The following is an 18,806-nucleotide window of genomic DNA, read 5'->3' as shown; positions in this document are numbered from 1 at the left end:
AATGGATAAAATTGCATCTAAAAGCAGAACAAAACACCACCACGCCGAGCCTTTTCTAGTTCTCTTTCACAAGCCTGTGCTCAGATTTGTGCAAGGTTTTAAAACTCTGTTTAAATCAATAGATAAATAAATTAAAGTATTCTGCCACTCCTAATGGCAGAATTTGCAAGAGTTGCAAATTAAAAGCAACACATGCTCACATTCACAGGAAAGGCAAAGGAGACTGGATAGGTTTTATATTGTGAGGCTTTGCTCTGCGGATTCTGATTTTTTTTAAGTCTTGATTGTTCATTTTTAATGGAGTTCTAATGAAACACCCTCAAGCTCTGCAGCGGTTTGCATCTATGGTTAGCAAGCCAAATACCAGTAATGTTTTGTTTCGCAAGTAGCGTTATCGATAAGAGAGGGTAACATCGTGCCCTGGTTTTACAAGGCTGTAAGAGGCACTTAGGGGCCAAATAGTCCCCTGCCTGGCTGCCTAGAGCCTACTCTGGTCATTAAATAATGTGAAAGGCTTATAATAACAGCTGGTGACTAATACATTCCCTTTGTACAAATGTTTTACGTTTGTCACTATAACCACTGCAGAGAGACAGCTCTGCTCTCCTAAAGGCTGGATCTGGCCCAATATATTTTTTCTTTTCTTTACTCAAAACTGCACCATTACAAGTCACTATTTGCCAAATACCACCACATCATGGTGCGTATTTACATCCAATGGTAAGTATAAGTGAAAAGATCGTACTCATAGGATCTTTAGGATACCAAGGTAAGATAAAACACCTTAAGCAGGAAAAAGGAGTGGGAAAGGTGTTAAAGAAGTTCTTTCCTTAATCTACTTGGAATCATACTTTCCAAGAGAAAATTTCTCAGCTTGGGAAAGGAAAATAACCCCACAATATTGTGTGAAGTGTTAAAAAAAAAAAAAAAAAAAAAAAGTAGTGCAGTGGGCACTGAGATGCACCACAAGTATCTAAGTTCTCTCATGTCACAACTGAGGTCTGTCAGATACTGACTTTCTGCTTTCCAGACACGGTTTCAACAGGTAGCATATGAATTGCACATGAGAATCGCATGCACAAGACATGTCTCGCTGTTGATTTAGTGCCACCGTTCTCTTATTAAAGAAATAATTTTGCATTCTTGGATGTCCTGGGACATCTGTGGGTGATCCTAGGCAAACAGCAAATTATTTCACTGAATCGCTTTTCCAGATGCCTTTGTGACTTACACAGTGAAGTACAACCTGACAGTGAGCATGAACCTGGACTTGGCCCTGAGATCCTGGAGAAGTACCAGCAGCCTCCTTCTTCTAAAGAAATTTTAATTGATCATATTCCACTTCTTGTGGTCATTTATTTCTTTTTCACTGGCCTATTTCCGAGTAAAGGTGCAAGCATTAACCTTGCTTCCACCACTTTAACTGCCTTTCTCCATTCACAAGGAGGATCAACAGATGAACATACATTCTGCAAGTGGGAGGGACTTTTATTTCTTTCTTTGGGAGCAGATGGGCAGACACCTTTTTCCATTGTATGCAAAAACATGCATCTTACTGCAGAGAGCACCTGAGACAGTATAAACCCACAGCTCAGCAATTTGGCCAATGCTGCCCGAGACAAAACGATCCCATGCAGAAATATGAAACACACCGTCCTCTGTCATTTGTAGCATAGACTCCCTTTTCAATTACATCTGTTTTCCTCAGAATGTCTGCCTTTCTGACAGTAATATGAACAGTTCTCCATTATAAACCCTTAGAAAGTCAAAAATCCCAAGCAACGGAGATGATGATATCTTTTTCTCTACTTGTATATGACCAAACAACATTACAGACATTACCTTGAGTCAAGCCACGTACTGTCTTCAGTAGTGCTTCAAAGAGTTTACATAGTGAGGGTGAAGAGGCAAGACTGATGCTTAGAGCTCATCAAAGTGTTATAGCAAAGATTTTGCCAAAATCTCATTTCTGATAAACCAAACTATTCCCCAGCTCTGTGCTAGCTCTGTCAAAATCTAGTGGTTTAAAATAACCATCTCAAACAATGAAAACAGTTCAAAACCTTGTTAATGTTTAGTTTTCAAATTTCCAAAAGGAAACATCTGCATCTTTCATTAATAGTTTTAAACTTCAAATTTTGTGGGGTTTTTATTTAAAGCTTAAAGAAAATTAAATTAACAAAAACAATTAAATGAACAAAAATGAAACGAAACTTCTCACTCAGCCCAAGAAGGAAGGCTGACAGCTTTTCAGTTCACACACTTTATAAAGACAGATTGCTTTGAATACACTCAAAAAGTTCTTTACACATATTTACCCTGCATGTTTTCAGAATTGTCAGAAAACAAAAATAGTCCATTATTCACATAGCTTTGCCAGTAAGCTCCACAACTGCAAAGGACATAGACTCATGTGGCCTCCAACAGCTGTATTCCATCTAATTCTCCTAGTTCAGCTTTGGTTTCCTGTTGGTTTGGCAACTCTGAAGATCCAGAATATCTTGTGGATAACATTAGGCACAAGAACACAGGTAGAATTTAGGCTGCCTGAAAACAGCCTTGAATTCATGGACATTTTCCATCTCCTGCTGGTCTTCCAGGAATGGTGCCACTCTAACCTACCTCTTTCTCCCCTTTGTCCAGATTGTATTCAAATGGCACACTTAGGCTCAGCAAATGGCATTTAAAAGCATACAGGTATCACAATGGTGCCAAGGAATAAGGCAGGACTGGCATCAGATGAAGAGAAGGAGTAGCGTGCCAAGGAAAAAGAAACCCAGGAGCAATGACTCAACTAAATTCTCTGGAAGTGAGTGATGAGATGGGATGCTCTGGTGACAAAAGGATATATGATTCATAGGAAAGTCACATGAAATATTAAACGTGTGACCTGATGTTCTCTGCCATGTCCAGGGATGGATAAGCACTCACAGAGATATCACCAGGAGGAAACTTCTAGATGCATGTGGTCACCTCTTCCCTGGAATACATCAGGCTGTCATACAGCAGGGACTGAAAGAGGAACTAAACATGACTCCGTAACATGACTTATTTCTCATCAACCTTTTATAATGTTGCATTTTTAAATTCAAGCTCAGCTGTGGAGCTTTCTTTTGTGACTTACATGCAATATCTATTACCATCATCATTCGGTCCCGAATTGTGAGCTTCTTTGGAATAATGACTGTGTAACCACAAATGCCAAATCACACTCTGCCCAAGGAACCTAATATCTAAATGTAGGACAAGAGAGAGACAAACAAACAAGAAATAAGAGAGATCTATGTGACAACTATGGTAAGCAATAGTCTCAGCACATCGTGTTCCCTGGCATTGCCAGCTCCTTTTGTAGGCATCGTGGCAGAGGAAAACTGTATTCTCTTGGTCCAAAAATGAATGTTTTGTTATAAATCTGGTTTGATCACTCACACGATCTCTGGAATGAGAATAAACATAGGCTGTCTTAACATACAAATAATTCATTGGATATTTATCTTCTAGCTGTTTTTCGCAAATAGTTTTATAATCTACACACACATGTATTTAATTGCACGCTTTAAATGAACTGGTGTTCATGCTGTGCCTTAGTCCCATTAGGAAAACACATTTTCTGGATAGATGAGACATTTTCATAAAACAAGATTTTACGACTTATTTGTTATGGACATGACCTTGTAACCGTTTCTGGCTTGTCAGGTTAAAGAGATCAGGTCTCTGCTGCACATACTGCATTAGGAAGCGAAGATCTTTCTTATATGAAAATAGGTTGAATTAAAGAAATTGACAAAGTATCGTAAATTACATGGTCAAAAAAAGATTTCTAAGATCATCCAGCTCAAACTAAACTTAGTGGGAATACTCCAAATAATATCAGTAAAGGCAAGTCCTAAGTACAGAATGGATGGTTTGAAGGTGGATGTGTTATATTTTATTTACATGGCAGAACTGTAATTTTTTTTTTTTTTGAGATATTCATACGCAAGGTCCAGTTAAAGCGAAGGCTTTGTCTCTATCTGAATTACTACTGGAATCTGATGTGACTTGGTCTGTGTTCCCATACACAGGAAGGACTGATAGACTGGCCACAGCGGAAGGAGCAAGTTTAATCTATTCGCCGCCTTTCTCTTCCAAGTAAAGAGTGGAATTACAGGGGAGGAAATGAGGCGAGCCTCAGCCCAGCTTGCTGGCAAGAGCATCTTAGGCTGTGTGGGGTAGGAGACGGGAAGGCGAAAAGGCCTCCTGAGGTTAAACGGCCACCAGCAAATTACTGGCCTCCCTCAAACTGGAGGAAGCAGGGAGGAGTGGGATTCCAAGGGATACCGAAATTCCTGCTCAAATTAGCCAAAGGATGCTGCAGTTTAGATGCTACTTACTGCACTGGGCGATACCTGTGGGCATAACCCAGCGCAGAGAAATGCAAAGACATCTGAAATGTAAAAACATAGGTCTGCAGACAGGTACAGATCCGTAAACCTCCATCTGGCACTACAGTGTATAGGGAGCTATTTTTAAAAAGGCCAGGACAGTGGCTCACACCCGCAATGGAGCCTCTCTAGCATCATCCCCATTACGAGGGATTTCTGTTTAATTCTTCACAACCCATAGCTCAGGACACTAAGCCATTTTCCTCTAGGTAACTTGTTGAAATCAGGTGCTGAGTAACAAATTAAATTGTTTACCATCTAACAACAAGATTTTGGTGTCTGAAATAAGCTGCCTATTGCACTGAATCAGACCTAATTTGGGCAGACTTTAATAACCTGTGCAGCTGCCTGTGCCAAGAGACCCACCAGCACAGCGACCTAAGTGCAGTGCTGTGCCACCAGCGTTGCCCAAAGCAGGCTAGAAAAGGATTGTCTAACCGCTGCTTCCCCGGGGACCTCCAGGGAAACGAGATGTGTCTCATGAGCCTCTCAATCAGCAGAAATTGGAATAAAAACAAATAAAACGGTTGGTGGTCTCAACTGTGTTTCTTGTGGGCAAAAGCTTTCCTTGTGATGGGCACTAATTGCTTTCTCTTGCTAGAGGTCTTAGTCAAGAAGTCAGAAGTGAAATTACAACAGAGGGTAAAGGTCAAAAAGCACTTAGGTGCCTTGCCCCAAGTAAGGAGCCTGAAATTCCACCAGAACCAATCGGAACGTTGGTCCCTATGTAGGAATCATGACCTTGACTCACCTGTGATTTTCAAAATGCTGTTGTTTCAAGTTTTTCTATAAAGTAGGGAAAAAGTCACCTCCACAAGTCAGATCAGAGCTTTGGAGGGACACTCAGCTCCCCTGAAGGTGCCCATCTCATGCATGAACCGGAAAGAAAGACCAGCATCACTCCAATGCTAAAACCACAGAAAACTGTCCAATCTGAGATGTTCTGAATCTTGACCTGTGTATCTGAGCCACTCTGAGGACCAGCCCTGATCGTAGGATCTCTCTCACCTCATCCTAGTCACTAAAGCTAGTCTTCCTCGTGCTCCCTCTGGGGAAGAATCTCTCCATTGATCTAGATGGACCCTTCACTTAAATTTGAGGCTCTGAGCTTCTTTCAAGTGAGTTTGCTCTTCTCTCTCCTCTGTATGATCTGTGCAGCATGAATGAGCCTTACAGATGCTGCTAGCACAGAGATAGAGATCTTGAATTTTGAATTTGAGATCTTGATTTTTGAATCAAGCATGAGTTACCATGGGTTTCGGTAGGTAGAAGACTGAAAGAGGTACACTCTATCTGCCACAAAATTTGTGGGAAAATGTCTAAAGCAATGTGAAAAAGCAGCTCTGAAACTGCACATTTGGAAAGAAACTAGATTTAAAAAGATAGGCAGTGATTCTCAAACACAAATGTTAGTTCTCTAGTCAGAAAGCAGGTCACTGAGTGCTTACCGTGAGCAATACATTTGTGGTTATGCAAACCTTATAGGCACAGTTTCTAATACAAATGAATTATTTTCATTTCTAGGAAGTTCAGTGCAGATATGTGTCTTTTCCAGCAAAAATTATTATGTTTTTAACTGCATTTCTAATCTTATTTTCATTAATTACTATATAGCTTTGTTAATAGAATTGAGATTTTATAAAAAGCAATTGTAGAAAATACAATTCCTCTGTGTTTAGATTTATACTCTGAGGCTCATGTCTATCTAAGAATATATCTTAGATATTCATCTCACTACAGTGATAGCCTTAAAACCTTAATTTTAAGGAGTTCCCAGTAACCAGAAACCTGCTCCCTCATGAGGAGCTGGCAGAAGGTTCTCATGAAGGACGTTGTGAAGTGGTACGTACCTGGTGGGAAGAAAGTGGTATTTGGCGTGCGAGAGATCTGCCCTTTCAGATAGTCATCACTGCAGCTTTTCCCGTCAGAGGTGTAATCCTAAGTCTTATTCTTCTGTGTGTTTCCTGCAGGAATAATGTAAGTGGCAAATCTTCAGGCATGCAAACTTACAAATGGACTATGTCATGCAGAATGTCAGAGGATATATTCTGAAGGCTACAAAGAAACAGAAAACAGAATCAAATGAAACATAAATAGTCTGATTATACAAGACAAAACTGGTAATATTGGGTTTTACTGAAATCCAATTAATATTTCTAAGAAAGTATCTGGTTTTAGTGGGAATTATTTTGTTATGTGGTATTTCAAAGCTCAGAAATGCCAAATGTTTAAAAAGTCACCATTTCAAAACAAATGGTGGTGTTTCAGTGGAAAACATGGACATTTTTTCACTTGAACATCCCTGATTCGTGGGGAATATTTCATTCTAAAAAAGCTTTCAAAGTCTTATCCAACTCTACCTACTACTCTCAAAACGAGAGTAGAAGGGGAAGGGGAGCATTCTTCGCAAAGTAAATGGGGCTTCGGATGACGGGAGCAACTTGATGCTGAATGGGAAGTGCAGTTTGTGTAGTGACTGCCCTGCTCTGAAAGGCCACGTCCAACCCATCTCCTTCTTGACTTCAGCTTGGAGCGAGTGTCAGATCCCAATGTAAACTCTCCCATCTGTGTTATTCTATTAACTGAAAGGGAAAGGGATTAGCATGTGTACTTGTCACATCTTTTGACCTGTTGCATACTGAGACCGAAGGTAACGTTAAAGCAAACAGCATTCTTCTCCCTCTGCCAGGATAAGCAGGGCGCAGGGGTGGCGTTTTGTTAAAAGAACAGAAAGCCAGACCACGTAAAACAAAGTATGTACCCTGTGCAAAAATAAATCTTGGAAGCTGAAGATTTTCAAAGGGTATACCTTAAACAGGGGGAGAGAGAGAAAAAAAAAAAAAACATTTGAGAGGAAAGTTCCCCTCCCTGCCAAGCACCAGATGGAGGGCCTTCCCACGGAAATAGCTGCAGAAGACAGATCGCTGACAGAAACCACTGCCAAGTGAAGGAGGTCCCACTCATTGTGCTCTAAAAGCTTAGTAGACTAGAACAACATAATACTCTGAGTAAAACCCAGGCTCCAGAGAAGTGGGTTGGATGTGGCACAACGCTCTTTAACGCGACAGAGAGTGGCTCGTACCCCCAAAAGGAGTGCATGTTTTGGAAGGTTGACGTGGCTTGGGGCTCCGTTCCTTCTTTTCATACAGATTCTTTTTTTCCCCCCTTCACTGTAAGTTTATAGAGCACACGTGCACGCACACAGACATGCATAATGGCAACAATAATCTGCTTCTCCTGTCCCTTCCCCTGCATTTTATTTCCACAAGGCCTTTGCTGTGATTGGGACAAGATGAAGTGTTGGGTGCTGACGCTGATAGAGAATACATTTGGGGATAGAGGGTTTAATGAAGCTAGGCACCAAAAATCTCTTTTTCAAATGTTTCAGTTAACTTGGCACTAAATTATTCATAGAAAAAGAAATTGAGGGCTTTCCACTCCTTCTGGGTTTTTTTTTTCCTAGACTTTTCTTGTTCCTTTGTAAAAATCTATAGGAGTATAGGCACTTTGTCAAAGAAGAAAACAAATTCAGCACCTCCAGGATGATCCAGTCAGTTCAGCAATGAGAAAAAAAAAAAAAAAGGCAATTAACTGTACTGCTATCACAGAGAGCCAAATGAATGGGACAGGATGACCTGGGCACAGTGCATTTAGTAAACAGGCACTTCCAAGAAGGTCAATATTCGACGTAAACAGAGTAGACAGCTAACAGAAAATACTAACCAAAACTAAAACCCAGTTCCACTTTTGGACCGTTTTCCCTCCTCACAGTGCAAGAAGGATATAAACAAATTAGATCAAGTCCAGCAGTGGACTGTCAAGATATCTGAACACGCAAGGAGAGGCTGAGGGATGTGAATTCGTTCAGTCTGGAGAAGAAAAAAAAAGTTAAAGGAGGGGATCTAATTGGTGCCTTCTACTAACTGATAGATGGCCACAAAGAAGAGTCCAACTTTTCTCAGATATGCAGAGTGAAAGGATGAGAGCTGCATCATGACAAATTCAAACTTCAGTCAAAAAATAAATTAAAAAGAAGACAGATAAGTTCTGGAAATGGTTGCACAGAGAGATGGTAAAACACCTAACCTTGTAGATTTTTAAAACTTGACAGAAGGTGTCCCTGAGAAACCTTAGCTACCTTTGAAGCTGGCCTTCTTTCAAGGAGGGCCCAGATCTACAAATGCCAGTTCCAATTTCAACTAGTCCATGACTCTGAGAATATCAATTATATTTTTTGCAGTGCTATAGACAATCACCTTCAGAAATCTCCATTTCTTACCTCAACCCTAAAGTTCTTCTCTAAATGAAAATTTTATCTTTTGCTCCTACAAACCAGAAGACAGAAAAGAGCGTTGTTGAAAATACAGTCTGCACCACCCACCATTTGTGCCTGCATGGCAGGGCTTTTGATTCTCTGTGAGCATCATCACCATCACTGTCTATAACAAACAGGCCACGGCTCTCCCATTGTGGAAGAAGGCAGTGTTGTGCTCAGAGCTACACAAACACATGGCACAATTTATGGGTGACTGGGACCAGTTCTGCACTGCTCCACGCTCTGTCATCTCAGGAAGTGAGTAGATCTCACTGCCCTCCTCACGGTCACTAAGACATGGGCATGGATGCACTCTGTGGACAAAAAGCAGCTTTGTCAGCTCAGTTCACATGTCTCCAGAAAACAGTGTAACAATATTTGCAAAAGAAATTCTTTTAAAACATGAGGTATCAGTTCTCACTGGCAGAGTCATAATGGTAGAGAGTCTGCAGAGAGAACTAAGGCTGACACACAACTTTCCTGCAATGACAATTAGCAGCATCAAAATGAATTTATCAGGGTGTGACAAAGAGGGATATCACTGTCTCCCCTTGACCTTAATCTTTTTGACGGGAAATATTTCCCCATACTTTGCGAAGTATTAGGGAAACCTGGGTTGGAGTTGTGGGGAAACTCAAAAGGGCCAGAGCATGGACTGCAGTGGGTGACGCAAAACTTCGCCTGTGTTGCGTGGCTCCAAAAATGATCACAGAGACTACTGCTGGGATTCCTCAGCACTGATAACGGTGTTCCCAGAGCACGTGTTAGCCCCTCCCAGAAGAGATTATTGAACCAAAGTTTATTGGCAGGCTGTTACAATAAATGCAACCATTTCAACGCAGTGATTGGGAATGGTTACAGGGTGTAATTTTTGGCTAAAAAAAGGCGGCATTTTTGGGAGGCCATGTGGCATGGGTCATTGCTTTGCTGAAAGATGCAAGGAGATAAGAGCCCTCACACTTCACCAGACTCACTCTTTTCCCTTTACATGACTGGAAGAGTCCATGCTGATAGTACCAGGCAGCAGTATTGCAAATTCCCCCAGACAACGCCATTACCTCCTCATTTTCTTCTCAGCTCTTGAATTACCTTTATCACCTTTTCTTACAGCAGCACGCAGCTGCCCCAGCACAGGCCAAGGCCATGATGCACTGTGCAAGCACAGAACGGAACCCTGACACCACTTCCAATGGGCCATCAAGACTGCCATTCCAGCAGAGATGTACATATTGGTGTTTGTATACATTGATCATCTGATATCACTAGTTTGCTTGCCTTTTAGAGAGACCGTAAAGTTACATTTCCCAAGGCAAATATCTAAATGCATTGTATGTACATTGACTGACAGAATACTTCCAAATACGGAGTCGTGACAATATCCACATGGAAGTTCCTGGATTTATACACCTCTGAGCTTAGATATTACCCAAAGTCAGATGTGAAGCTGCCTGGGTTCTAAGTTTGATATCCACATGAACACACTGTCCTTTTTAATAAAGTAATTAATGTATGCTTTTGTATAGATGTATATAATAATGTATGTGTAAGTATGCATGCAAATAATTACAGAGACTTACACACACGTATATGCAACACATACTACCAGATAAAAAGAATAACAAAAACCATATTAGGGCACTGTTTTACATCACAGATTTGCAGTCTCCTGAAACGGACAGACAATATATACTTTCTCCAGGATTACTGAGTCTGTGCACCAAGTCAGTGGCTTTTAAAAGTCTACCAGTTTGCTCAACAGAACTTACTAGCACTGCCTGGCAGCTTTCCACTCTGTACTGGCCAAATAATCTGCCTAATGCATTTTAAGTCTTAATTAGATTTTACTTACTTTATATTTTTTATTCTGTCTGAAGAGAATATTAGCTCAAAGACCAAGTATTTACAGCCAGCTGGTGGTGTTCTGACACTGAAATGCCAATATTCCCAGGCACTGCCAAGGCTTAAGGATGCACACATCTATATGTATGCACAAACAGGCACACGCACACCATATCCTTGAATGCTCTGTAATGCCAAGAGAGACCTGATGATTTGCCCCTATTTTAGCAGTGGAAAAGTGAAAGGAAAACATGGTGTGGGGCATTTTAATATCTTAAACATTTCTATTTACTTGTTTAAGTAATGACGAAGTTTTACGAAACAGGATCTTTGAATATTTTTTTCTTTGTCTATTTAATTTAACCACAATATCCTTCTTCAAATTCTCACAATTCTTATAATCTGCTTTTATTTTGTAGCTGATAGGGTCTAAGATCTGTACAGGATGGTGACATTTCTGACAAGAATATCTGCAATTTTTTTCTATTTCAGAATAGGCAAACAAAAGGAGCACAAAAGCATTGCTCCAACTTTTTGCAAAGTTATAGACCTTCCTTTACATGAAGGACTTTGGATCAAGTCTCTCTCTAATACAATCATAGTGAATGACACTTGTAGGACCTCACAGGTAAAAAACGTTGGGTTTTTCACCTAAGTTGTGAAGGACAGTAAACTGCAAATCACCCACTGTCTTCAGTGAAGCTGGAGTTTTACACTGAGGTTTCTGAGGGACCATATATCCTCTGATTAACTAAGGGATAGCAGTATAGGTCTTGTTTGCACTTGATCCTCCCCAATTCCACTCATTACCTGCCAGCCATTGGAGTACCTCTAAAATCAGTGTAGACATTGTCCTGTCAGCTAACCACCATCTTCACTGCTATCAGTGCTGTTCACACAGCCGATAGGAATTGTGGCTCGTGTTACATAATTTACTTCTACTTTAAATAACAAGAAATTGCACCAGCATTAAATAATTTCAAATTTGTCTGTCTATGGTAAGTAGACGTTGGTGCGAACAAGCATATCAGGATCTGGTCCTTGCAAAACAAAAATAAGGTTCATTCAGCATCAGTTTGAGTTTTGAACCAATGGTTCATCAGAATCTGGAGGCAAACTAATTGCTGTCACTTACTCCGTCGTGTTATACAGTCCCACTACACTAATGCTAACTCCTGAGAGCAGTCTTTAAAAGTGAAGAAAAAAAAAAAAAATCAAGCTAAATCAACTCTCAAATTCCCATGTAAACTGGGTTTAAGAGTGGAAAATTTCTTTTACCTATTCTTTGGGTGGTACAAAAATCTAAAATTCCTATAGCCCTGCTTCCCTGGGCCAAGTCAAACAAGGATATTGTCCTTCTAATGTCTTAAAGGCTCTGTTTTCTTGTAATGCCAAATGCAATATTTTTTTGAAAACACTACACCAGAAGTTTCCCAGCTGAGAAAACAGGCTGGTGAAAAATGGTTTCAGAAAACGAAATAAACCATGCAAAAGCTGTTCAGGGTGTGTGTATGAAATGAACATCTGGATTTGGCTTGTTAAACTGCCTCCTTTTTTCTCTCTTCCCCCCCTCTTTTTTCTTTTTCTCACAGCTGTTCGAAAGAGTCCTAAGGGCAAAGAGACAGGTCAGTGGACCGGGTTACACCTTTTTTTCTTTTTATTTTTTTCAAACCTCTTTGCACCTACGCAAAGAATCCAGGCCACATGTGTGTTTAATAAGTAGGCACAAACACAAGAGAGGAAAAAAAAAAAAATCTCAATTCCTGTTGGTTCTTAGGAGAGACACTGAAGGAAAAATAAACTCCGGATTTCAAATTTTCTCCCTCTCTAAAAAAAAAGGAAACTTTGTGATTCCAATAAAATATTTCTTTAAAAGCCCAATGGATTATTATTTATTTTTTTATATAAAGGTCTTTGCAGAGTATATATTTTTCTCTGTTCTTTTAGAGAGAAATAACAATAGGTTAGTCCCTTACCTGCTGGAGCAAGAGGAAATTATAAAATGCCCATGGCCTGGCTTCACTGAACTGAGTCCTCCCACACCACACAGTAGAGACATACATTTGTATTGAATGGATTCATATTTAATTTCAGGCTGCAACTTCCCCAACTTGAGCAGTCCAGAAACGAAACAGAGAATAAAAGGAACTAAGAAATGATCTGGAGATGGTATTTTCTAAGAAACAGATGATTTGTCTTTTCCTACTGACACAATATCCCCTGGCATTGCTAAGGCGATGGCCAACAGCAGAGCATCTTTCGGCTGCAACCGGCTTCAGCAAACTGTTCCTGGAAGAGCTGCAGGAAGCCCTGTCGTGTGGCTCTCCAAGAGAAGGTGCGAGGGCTGGTTAGGTCTGACCCTGGCCTTGGATCCTGGGTCAAAGGACTGTACTACGTATTTCAGCCAGCAACCAGGGCTGCTAACACAGCTCCAGCCCACCGACAATTAGCTGCATGAAAATACTCCGTTCCTTTTGAAATGCAGCCATGTGGCACTGTACCCTGGTATAGAAACACGGAGACAACCAAGGAGCAAGGCCACCAAACCTGAGCAGACACTGACAGTTACCATACACAAAACCACTCTCTTTATTTCACGCTCCATTTTCTGCCCAGCTATGAACAATTTCTCTCCTCCCTGTGCTCATCTACACTTGCTGCACAGATTTTCAGCACAGAAGTATCACACTTGTGCACAGATCTCTAGAAATACATACCTGCTGCTGCTTAGAGGGTTTGCACGTACAAGCAGAAGAGTGTTTACGACCCTTGTAGTAGCAAACCTGAACCATGACTATTTACTCCATCTCCTTTTACTCTTGCTCCTCTGAGCTCTGCTTGGAGTTGGTCTCAATATTGCAGTCCAATAAGAAAAAAAATAAGTCCCTAGATCCTTGAATTTATTTGGGGAATCTTACTTTGGCTAGAAAACTGACACTGAAAATCAAATACCTGAGCAAAAGCCTTCTGCAAAACACAAATCCTAGCGCCAGGAAAGAAGCTGTAGTGCTTAACATTAATGCTATAACTCAGGCAACACAGCGATATTTTTTGGAAAACAGCCTTCGCACAGTAGCTTCCATCAAAAAGCCAGCGTTTGTCAATAGGCACTGCAGGTACAGACCAGATTAAACACACAGCGACAGTGGTGAGCTTTGGGAAGGTCTTTCCAGAGAGAAGGCAGTGTTGTTTGTTGATGTGATGACCCTGGATTTGACCTAAGTACGTAAATACAACCGAAAAAAAAAAAAAAGTTAACAACAAACAAAGGGTACATAGAAGAAAAATCCCTCTTCAGTCCCAGTACTTGCTTGCCTGTCCATCCTAGGTCTGTATGGGATCCACAACAGCAGGCAAACCTAAATCTGAAATAGAAATAGAAACTTGCCTTGTGTTAAGTTGGTCCAATGGTGGTTTTAGGGAACAACATTTGGTCAGCAAGGAACTAATTTGCCCATATTTTCCAAGATCGTATCTGCTTCAGCAGGACTGAAAGACAGAATTAGCTCAAAATCCAGCTGAAGGCAAAGCAAATTCCCCTTCTCCTCTTTCCTCCCTCTTTTTTTTATAAAAGACCACGAGAAGAGCACAGCAGTGAATATTATTTATGGAGCACCTAATAAAAATGCTACAGGGAAATAATTACTGGAAACATCTGACTGTGTGACTGTAAATGCCTAGACCCCGGCGCGCTGATTTAATGGACCGCTGCTTCAGTCTGTTACGCCTTGCGCTACCGACTTCAAGCCCCCCTGCCCTCCTGTTAAACCGCTCGCGCCGCTGTTAGATCAGGACTTTATTCTGCAAGGTTTGTGGCAAATTTCCAGAGAGGGATAATGCCGGCAGGGATGATTCTGTGCTCACAGGGAGGCCTCGAGCCATCCATGAGGAAGAAAAAGGGCTTCATGAAGAAATCACAGTGAAAACCTGAAGGTTTTGTGGTTCTGGGGCTGAATAATGTTCCATAGTCCAGAAGCCAGTTGCTTTAGGTATTTCTGAATGGCATTGGTTAGATGTGAATTATTCCCTCTATTTTTCTCCCCATTTATCATTCACAAACCACCAAACCTTTTTTGGGTGGTGTTTTTTTTAAATATCCCTTTCTGACCTCCTGAACCCAGCGGTACAAACCCGTGCAGCCTCCCCGCACAAAGGGCACTTCTCACTGGAAATTATTTGTGCCCTTCGCCTTCTCGCAAAAAAAAAAATTAAAATTCACGAGCACCTTGTAATAAGCGATAGGAAAAAACACAAGGATTTGAAGTTCCTACTTTCATTTGAAAAACAGTCCTGAGGAAAGACCAGAGGGCTATCACTTAACTAGTGCTGCTGACTTGCTAAATGAAGAGGAGAAAGCAAAAGGCAGCTCACTGCTGCAAGAACAAAATCGCATCCGCTCTTTCTGAACGCAGCAGTTAGCACACTCTTTCTTTTTCTCTTCGCTATTGCTAGTTTTAATGTAATATTTAAGTTGGAAGTAAAACAGACCGCAGAACATTAAATCACTAGCCAAATGCAAATTTACCTATAGATCTGAACTAAATTTTCTCCTACATTTACAAAGCAAAACTCTACCATTTGAACTACGAGATCCTCCTGCATTTAATAGGAGGAGGCAAACTCCAGACACTGCTTGGAATATACATGCACTTATCTTGTTGTTACAGGGCTCCCTTGCAGAACTGAGAGAGAGCTGTAGTACCAGACAGCATCTCTCTGGGGTCATACCCAATGAATAGTGTTTTTTGAAAGGATTATTTCAAAGGAACTCTGAAAAAGAATCTAATGACTTGCAAGCTACAGGATTGCAGCATGGGAGGAAGTAGATAATGGAATATGACAGCAATGCATTTTTCATAAACCCGGTGATTTCTATGATAACAAGAAACCCATCTATAATTCGGAGAACTCCCCCCTCAGAAGGAAACCTGCGCTGTTGCAGAAAGTGCACTGAAGTACGAAATGAAACAATAATGATGATGATGTTACTGATGAGTCCCATAGCGCTGTCTTCCTGCCTGTCTCACCGAGGTTTCAGGCGCAATTCAAGAGGAGCGGTTTGAATCCCTCTCCACCTCGGCATCGCTAACCAGGGAAGCTTGCAGGCGTACAACAGAGACCTCATGATAGATGCGAAACCCCAGAGAAGAGACTGCTCTTTATCTGCTGAAAGTTAAGGCCTGCATCTGCTCTCAATTAGCAGGCAATTAGGGGAGTTGAAAACAAACCTGTTTACATTGGCTATGAAGTCTAAAATAATTTGTGAGATGTCAGGATGGGATATTAAGATGTTAATGATCTTGTTTCTTTACTTCTTTGCATGCAGTGTAGCATCGCGTCTTCCTTTCGCACCTCCACGTACAATAACAGATCGATCGACTTCTGGGAGGGTAAGAAACCACTGGAGGCTGGTTTGGGCATGAGGAGAAGTTGTGTCCTGTGGATAGTATGTATGGGAGACCTGAGGATGGGGAGTTCTTTGGAAAAAAAGAAGCTTGTTATTCATTTTTGATGGTGAATTAATGCCACGTCATGGATTACAGCATTCAGAGGTTTCAACCGCAATTCCGATCGTAAAGGCCCAGTCTGCAACCTCCTGCACAAGTCAGAAACAGTGACTGAACAAATCCAAAAGAGACTGTTTGCAAACCTTTGCCGGATTTGCTCGAGTGGAACAGTTCTGACCCCAGTTCTCCCTCCACAAAAGCCAACACGGGTGAGTGACCATGCTACAAGGGAAGCTGTTTGCTCCCCCAGCAACCGTCCTGTATGAGATATCTAAGGAAGACTGTGATCTCCAAACTTCAAATTAAGATTTGGAATGTGATCCTGCTATTTCTGTGTCGTTTCCTTCCAAATATCTATTTACAGCACTAACTCTTTCAGAAGAAAATTTTCAGCACTGACCTCTCAGTTCAGCAGCGTCCACCAGGATGAGGTTGCTCGAGGTCCAGCTCACGCTTCTTGGTTTTCTTGGGTCACTTCTGATCCATCACATGCAAAAGGCTTTGCAGAAACATGTGTCCTCCTTGAAGAGAAAATGAAAAGCAGCATTAGTAGCCTTTGCTTCTGAAATCACAGAACTGGTAGAAGAACAGTGGAATAGATGAAGAAAGCTGCAGAAAGCACCTGCCTGGAATATGCTTTTTTTAACCTTATTTAATACAATACATACCTTTCCTACTGACTGCCCGGGTTAATTCTGTCAAACTCACAGTGGGGCTTATTGCCTTACTTCTATGAAACAGTCATCGCATCTTACCTTTGACCCTCATAACTAAGCAAAAAATAATTCAAGTAAACAATCCACTCCGAGTTGGCAAAATTACATTTTTACCTTTACAACTATGCTACCGTAATCATGTATGTCATGCAAACAGAGGCCTAAATCCACCCTGCCCTCACCATTTCAAAAAGCTAGTGAACAAAAAGTGCACCACAGGTGCCACTGTGCCCTCTTGTGTTCTCCTTTGGGCCATCTCCTCTCTTGTCCTCTTTTTTTTTTTTTTTTTCACCACACACTATGGATCCAGCTATAATAAGAGCCAGGTGTTCAAGCCCACAGGCTACAAAATAGCTTTAACTATAATATTAATAGCATTCTACTAAATCAGAAAAAAAACCCCAAATAGGTCAGTATTTGTGGTTACATTTTTCAATGTCCTGGTGTTTGTTTTCTTTCCAATTTTATGTTTCTTACTGGCATTTATAATGCCTAAGAGATATCCCAGAGGCCAAAATACAGGCGATCTGATCTTTGCATGATAGTCCTAACGTTCCACAAAAAGAAATACCAGGAGGAGATCAGTTCTACATTAAACCAGCCCCAGAGGTATACCCTTGGGTCTTGACCTCCTTTGATGAAAAGCAGAAGAGCTCAGCATTATTAGTATTTATTGTTATTACCTTAATTGCTGCTATTATTAAGCACTCCATGAAATATAGTAATATAAATAACACAAACATAGAGATTTGAAACACAAATTCAAGCACAAAGAAAAGACACCTCCTATTTACCAAATATTAAACCAAATTTATTTAATACTTTCCATTAATAACTCTTGCAGATGCATGCTGCATGAGTCAGTCAATAGCAAAGGTTAGGATGAACGTGTACGGTATGGGAACGCCAGCTGGTCTCTTTGGTGGATACTTATTATTTAAAAGATTTTTTTATAAAGGGGGTTTCTTCAAAGAGAAGCATTATAGTAATTTAGTTTCTGCCAGTAACATTCAAATCAAGTCAGTTCAGTTCAAAAGTCAAAAAAATTAAGCAGTTCATTTGCTGGTGGAAGGAGCCTGTCCTGCAGCGGGGGGAGAGGGAGCCACAGGGTGGCAAGAACAAGCATCAAGGCTTGGGAAGACACTTCTGTTCTGGAAACAAAACTTTTCAAATGCTTTCACAGGAGCAGAATTGGTTCATTGCCATGGGCACCACGCAACTCTCCTGACTGCGCTCCCCCCAGAGCAGCCCCCTCCCCATGGGGTGCCAGGCCAGAATCTCCCCTCGCTGGCATCTTGACACGAACAAACCATTCCCTTTGCTGAAATGACACTTGAACTCAACATTTGCTTGCCAAATCATGCCCCTTCTGCCTCTTACATCCCTCCCACCAACAGCAAACCCTGCGTACGCATCGATCCCGGTTGTTTGGTGGTAAAACTGCAGCGAGCTCAACCCATTCATTCCCGACTCTACTGACTCCTCACAGCCAAGAGTAGTAAAACATGTTTTTGTCAGTAAACAACACGACCGTGACTCAGACGTTGACACACAGGGTGCAGTTACCGTGTGTACAGTAACACGGTGCCATATTTAGAGTTCCTAACCATAACCACACTTGCAAAAACTGCTTTAGATCAGCAGTCAGCTTCCCGGACTCCCACTCCTTGTTTCTGACTTCAGGAATTCAGATTATTTGTCTTGTACCAAATAAAGTTGCTTAGGAGATAAATCACGAGGAAGGAAAAACAGAGGGGCCTAACAATTAGTTTTAATCTGTTCTGGCTTGAATAGATAATGCTTATAGGGGAAAACAGCAGATAGTAAAAAAAAAAATATTAGTAGCAAATTGAAATCTAATATGAAAATAATTTTTTTTTCCTCACTTTTTATTTTTTAAACTTTTAATGTCATCGTTTGCAATACATACTTAATTTACAGAAATGCTGGCCAATCTTCGTTAACTACATTTGTCCTTGTTAAGACAAAGCAAGAAGACCACAGA

At 41.0% G+C, this 18,806-nt stretch overlaps 1 long non-coding RNA gene across 10 annotated transcripts in view; it reads right to left on the bottom strand.

Moving 5' to 3' along the window:
• LOC147598696 (uncharacterized) overlaps positions 1-18,806 on the bottom strand; it is a 52,863-nt gene that overhangs the window by 13,641 nt on the left and 20,416 nt on the right. For 5 of the 10 annotated variants that reach the window (XR_015260264.1, XR_015260271.1, XR_015260265.1 and 2 more), the window contains 5 exons: positions 16,486-16,606; positions 15,807-16,015; positions 13,703-13,796; positions 6,275-6,479; positions 2,056-3,436 (listed from right to left, as the gene is read on the bottom strand). This is a non-coding gene — a long non-coding RNA (uncharacterized LOC147598696). Of the gene's footprint in view, positions 1-2,055; positions 3,437-6,274; positions 6,480-13,702; positions 13,797-15,806; positions 16,016-16,485; positions 16,607-18,806 lie in introns of those variants that run through there. The other 5 variants (XR_015260268.1, XR_015260270.1, XR_015260269.1 and 2 more) reach the window with 5 other exon arrangements.

Source organism: Chlamydotis macqueenii, chromosome 16 (assembly GCF_036417535.1).
Source record: "Chlamydotis macqueenii isolate bChlMac1 chromosome 16, bChlMac1.mat, whole genome shotgun sequence".
NCBI lineage: Eukaryota > Metazoa > Chordata > Aves > Otidiformes > Otididae > Chlamydotis > Chlamydotis macqueenii.
Note: the sequence above shows the minus strand (reverse complement) of the source record. Positions and strands in the feature narration are given on the sequence as shown.